The sequence below is a fragment of the Haliotis asinina genome, chromosome 16 (assembly GCF_037392515.1).
Source record: "Haliotis asinina isolate JCU_RB_2024 chromosome 16, JCU_Hal_asi_v2, whole genome shotgun sequence".
NCBI lineage: Eukaryota > Metazoa > Mollusca > Gastropoda > Lepetellida > Haliotidae > Haliotis > Haliotis asinina.
The window spans coordinates 8478881-8485037 of NC_090295.1; the positions used below are offsets into that span (position 1 = coordinate 8478881).

General features: G+C 40.8%; 1 pseudogene; it reads right to left on the bottom strand.

Moving 5' to 3' along the window:
• Positions 1-5903, bottom strand: part of LOC137268803 (nose resistant to fluoxetine protein 6-like) — a 32239-nt pseudogene extending 26336 nt beyond the window's left edge.
• Between the last annotated feature and the right edge of the window lie 254 nt (positions 5904-6157).

The following is a 6157-nucleotide window of genomic DNA, read 5'->3' on the forward strand; positions in this document are numbered from 1 at the left end:
GTTGGACCGAAAATGTATTTTACTAACGACAATGTGATCACTGGATTGTCTCGATGTTTACAGATCACCTCCATATGACTGGAATATTGTTGAGTGCATGCAAACAAAACGTACCCCATAGAAACTTTTCATCAGCGCTTCCGGAAGTCTGAACTGAGCTCTACAGAACTTCCCATTGAACTTGATCGGGGTCGTGAGTGTCCTGTTTCCCAGGATGACGCCCGCCGGAAGTCCAGCCTTGATGGACATGCAAAGGTCATATGACCCGACCCAGTAGAACGAACCTTTAGTTATACCACCCGTAGGTTTACCGAAAGCGTCGAACACTGTCAAAATGTAGAAAATAAAAATATGCTTCTCTTCAAAAGTTCAGACTCGCAATAGAAAATGCATGGTTGAGTCATGTTAACGGAATAAGCCATGATGTTCCTGTCATGATTATGCTTGCAAATGATCAAAGGTATTGTAAGACAAGCTGTCAAATTCAAAAGGATCTTTGACATATGATTATGCAAAGAATAAACGCAATGGCTTTGTCTTGGAAAATTTCATTCCAAAACGTAGCTCAACTTGTATGAACTATGTCGGGATTTTCTTGTTCTGGTTGCCAGATCCATGTTAAAACCATTCATTTAATTTTGTCATGATTTGTTTCAAGATATTGTTCAAAACCCGTCTTTGCCAGGTGACCAGGTGATCAGGTTTTCATGCGTTTGTCGTAAAAATATAGAATATTTGTGATGATGGGGGCGGCATCTAATTGCCACAAAATACCGCAAAAAAAAAAGAAGAAAGTCAAAACTAAAACTCTGTGGAGCGGTTATTTGAAGCTTACCGTTACGATAGTCGTAAGTGCCTTACATTAACGTAACCTACGACTATCTTAGTTCTATGACAGCTTCGAAAATCTATGCCCATGCGCTCCTTTCTAGTAACCTTTACTAAGGTTAACCTTAACTCCCATTCTTTAACATTACATTAAGGTTACCTCAGTGACCTACGATCACCTTAGTGCTTTGTGAAAGGAGGCCCAGGCCTCCATCAAACCTTTGCGTAGTTCTCCTACCTTTCACCTATCGGGTAAGACAACGAGTAATGATAAAGGGTCTGATGTACAGACGTGGATTCTAATATTTAGTCATTTTAATTGCTTGAGAGCTGTTAATATTTCCGAACCAGGCCAGGTACAGAACGGCAGGCATATTTGGGAATGGTTGTAGAGGATTAACCACCTATAACCGGGTACCCGGCAGGAGCAACGTAAATTGAGAAAAAAGGATGAGTTAAGCTTTATCATTCTTCTAACTTTAGTTTATCGCAAATAACGAGGGAGGTGTGCCCGAAATAGTGCAAAATATTGCATGTTTTTACCGTCACAGTATCGTCTGTAACAACACGCTGAACCTTGCTAAAACTTGTCGGGACGTTGTCTTAATTCAGACCAGTGTCACAGTTATCCACATTCTGAACCTACCTGGATACCTGGATACCTGGATACCTGGATACCTGGAATATCTAATCACCACCTATGATAAATCCGTTACTCAGTACTGATATGTTTATCACTCGATGTGTAACGTTTGTCAAGAAATGGACCATACAAGTTCATATTATAGATTGCTGATGATGACTCGTTAGTGAATATTTTTATTTCCGAACCCCAGTGTTCGAAACCTGACACTGAGCTTAGGTGTGTTTGATTATCTTCACGGGTCTCAATGTTGTGCTAGTTTTGCTGCAATCCCCCACTTTCGACTCCACGGGAGGTCCATTTTTGTGTAAATAGAACCATTAGAACTAACAATGTAAAGAACTAGCATCAAACTGATATGTACAATTTAAAATATACTGGTAAATATACTGAACAGCAAAAGAAAAGCAAGTTTCGATAAAGTGAAATCTCATAGAAGCATATTAAGCTTTCATGTTTTTGTGTTCTATATAGTCAAAAACTTGACATAAAAAAACAGAGCTGTGTTTCTTTTGCTGTATCAGTTCAGAAAAGTGAACAAAGCAACTACTATCATTCGAAATAATAAATACTTTAATTTATGTGACACTGCTTAATGATTGCAATGATCTGCTAGACGCCATTATACATGTCCTCACAACCAGGGACGGTGGTAGCTTAACGAATAAAGCGAAGATCCGGGTTCGATTCCTCACATGGATTCAATGTATGAGGCCTATTTCTTAAGTCTCCCGCTGTGATATTCCTGGAATATCGCTCAAAGCTCCGTGAATCTAAAACCCACTCACTCCTAACACCCGTCAACTCTCGTGACGTGCGCGTGAAGAGTGGCATGTAAGGAATCAGTATCACTCATGCAACAATGGATGAAGTTATGTGACGAATCCACTGTTTATTTACAGTTTATACTTTGAACAGGTTCGTGTGAACGTCCATGCCCGGTAAACCTGAAAAGCGTCTACCGAGATATTAGATGTACCAGTAGGAGACACTCCGTTTGGTATTTACGGAAATGGACGATTCGTGGCTTCTGATCACGTACGCTGAAGTCTCAGACCACGTGATCTCGGCGCCTCAGATAACGAATCTTTCTACAAAAGTCACATAATACTTGGATGTATTTGAAATACGTTGTGCATACAAAGATTAATTGCTTCCTACTATATTTACATGAACTGTGGGGACTGTGAGTCAGCCCAGTTGTTACTGTGTTCGCTTTTCACGCCCACGGAGTGTGTTCGAGCGCGAAACTGGTATAATCTGTTTTATTTTGGCTTGCGTCATAAAACCATATCTACTCAATCAGCCCTTGTGCACAGATGGCAAAGTTCTATAAGGTCTTTGAAATTGTAACTGCATGCAGTCTACGACACACTGCTAATGTTACTATGTCATATTATGATATGTTATGGAATAATATTACATATGTTGCATCATTCATATTTAGGTACAGAAAAATATGCTCCTTGCAGACTATTTACTATTTTGTCCTATGTTTGTAAATATAGTGAACTGATAATGCTACGGAATGAATTCAGAAAAAAACATCCAGACTAGTATCATCAGTGTCTATCACGAGACTGGGAGATCATCTGATAACCTCCTTAGTCTCGATTGTTTGTGTATGACACTACTCGGACTTTGAGAGCAGGACAGGTAATGCGGTTTGAATTGATCACGTCTCCAACTGCGGCAGCTGACTGTGATCGCATCAGTGAGATGATGTTGCTTCATGCCGCAGTCGGGCGTTCCAGCTTTATCATGGCGATAATAGTTATGTCTGAGCAGATTCGACCAGAGAGCTGAACCTACTAACACTAACGAGGTAAACTAGCTGGCAATACCATGTTAACCAACAAACAATACCCTGCTGAACTAGGCTTCAGTACTACCCAAGAAGTAGTACCCTGCTAACATAGCTGACAATACCATGCTCCGTGACTGATAAACACATGCTCTTCTATTATTGCCCCGTGGTGACAATCACTACATTGTATGGTCCAAGCTGGATTATATTTATAAACAACGTCGTACAGCTGTAATACTGCTTAAACAAATATATAATCGACTCTGCTTTTAACAGAGATTTCTTATGGATGTGGAAAGGTTTTTTGTCGCTTCTGTTTGTATCATGGGCGACATCGTCCCTATCCCATACACGGAGACCCCCCGTTCCGTATTAAAGATGGATGACAGCCACTGAATGAACCAATTTCTCACGGGGAGTGGTGCATAAATAATTCGACAAATATGTACTGCATGGTGATGAATAATTGAAACATATTCTTTCTAATGTTCCAATGAAAAGTGGAAAAATTAATTCAGTCCTGATTTCAAAACTTTAGTGGAAGTTGCCTAAACCGGCACGCTTTGGGAGTGTAGTCCGGTCTAAACAATGCGCCGGATTGGCAGCTGATGATAAATGTACAAGTCACGGACGGGCCTGGGAATGTAGGTCAGTTTTGATAAACTGCCGGATTGGACAGATGCCGGTTTGGACAGCTTCCACTGTACTGTTTACTGAATACATATTCAAAGACACTGTGACTGTCTCAATGTGGTCATCAAGCCCATAATTAAGGGGGCAGACATCGATGACTTAAGTAAAGGTCATAATAAAGAGAAAAGGGGTTTAGTGCGTAACTCTAGCTGTTGTATCTGTTTATCGATTACCTCAAGTCAGAACCACCACATATAAAATGAAACTGTAAATCGTAAAAATCCGGGCTAGATTTGTAGAATAGTTGAATTGTTAGAATAATTGGTCTTCAGCAACCCATTCTTGACTTAAAAGCGTAGACAACTAACTGGGTGGGATGATCAGGCTCGTTGAGTTGGTTGACACATGTCAACATACCTTTCGAATTGCGTAGATCGACGCTCGTGATGTTGATCACTGGATTGCCTGGTCAAGACTCAATTATTTACACACTGCCGTAGATTGATGCTCATGCAAACTCATACACACTGATGGGCGGGGAGTTGAACAAGAAACAAACTAAGCATCACATATGTGATGATTTGAAAAGTTACAGTCGCACTGTCAACGAGACTCGGTCGTGATTCACGCAAAATGTTGAGTTATCATCCTCCGACATGATGCGAGTTGTTTATGCAAAGAGTGAAGTGGAACTGACACCTGGTGTCAATGCTACCGTCAGAGATGCAGTAAGTATCTTCAGTTGTACACTGTGAGATCGGTTTGGGCAGATAATCTCTAGACTCAGAGTATTAATTGTCATAATTTTTTTTCATTGACGATTGATAATAATTAGGAGATAAACATACTGTGCTGGGAAATCAGCGGTATATAACGAAATTATAATAGCTCTAAATTTGATTTAAAACCGAACGCGTAGCGTTTTATTCAGATTTTAAACAAGTACATGATGTGTTTGAAAATCAGAGGTATATAACGTGATTATATACCTCTGGATGACTTTGATTAACCAATCACAATCCAGTATTTACTGAAGTCATGGTAGAATCATAAGTCACAACACTTTTAAGCTCAACCATTAACACATCACAAATAAACTTGTTTTAGATAACACTAAATTTTGGAAATTTCTTTCAATGCAGTGAATATAATGTTCTAATAATACTGCAGACATTCTACTAACTGCTGAAACGGGTTAGAATTGGACTTCAGCAAACCATGGCTTGACTAAAAAGCTACCAACATGATCGGGTGTTCATGCTCTCATGAAATCCCATTTTCAGAGATCTATGTTCCTGCTGTTGATCACTGGATTATCTGGTGCAAACTTGATTTTTTACAGATTTTGTATTGCGGCTTTAAACAACAAACAAACTTACTTTTGAGAGCCCAGGGAATGAAGGTATAGTTGAAATGGTCTCGAGGTGGGATCTGAGCGCTGACGAGGGCGTCCATGAAATTCATCATGTCGTTGTAGCAGACGTCGGTGATGGTGTCGTTGCTGGTCATTGGAAGAAAATCCCGCGCAGAATAACGTGTCAGGACTCTCCGGGCAGCTCTGAGTTTGTCAAATCTTTTCAAATGGCTTCCGCTGACCATCTGTTTTGTCTTTGGGTCAGTTTGGTTCAAGTGATTACTTTGGATGTAGGCATACACATCTGTGATGTTGACTCTGTGAAGCTCGTCTGCCAGGATCTCCAGGATCCCGGCGGTTTGGGGAGACTGAAGCACTCCTGGTAACATATCCAAGACAATGTCCAAGAACATTGAAGATTTTCGGGCATCTCCCCCAAGCTTCATTAACGGCTGAGCAGCGGCACTGATCTTCAGGAGCTTACGGAATAGAACTGGGTGATTATACAAAACCACAAACAGGGCTGTTTCATTCAGAGGCTGTTTGTCCGGTGTGTAACTGTGCTCCAAGTCAGCTTGCCCGGAAACATACGACAGAAACACAAGCACCACACCGGCGAATAATGTATGGCGAATCATGGCTCTGGTTCATCCAGTTTCACTCAATGCATAGTGTCCGCTCTAACAGTAGGTTTTAGAGAAGTATTGGTCTTTACATTTCAGACTGAGGGCGTGGGATTGATCTGGAATCAAAAGACAAAAGCGATACCAAACACGTCCACTGTTGCCGGTCGTCCTCGGCTTTGGGAAATGGGCAAGGTTTGGTGTTGTTCTTGAACGCCACATTCAGCAATATTTCATCTATATGGCTGCTGTGTGTTAGTAGTCAGGCC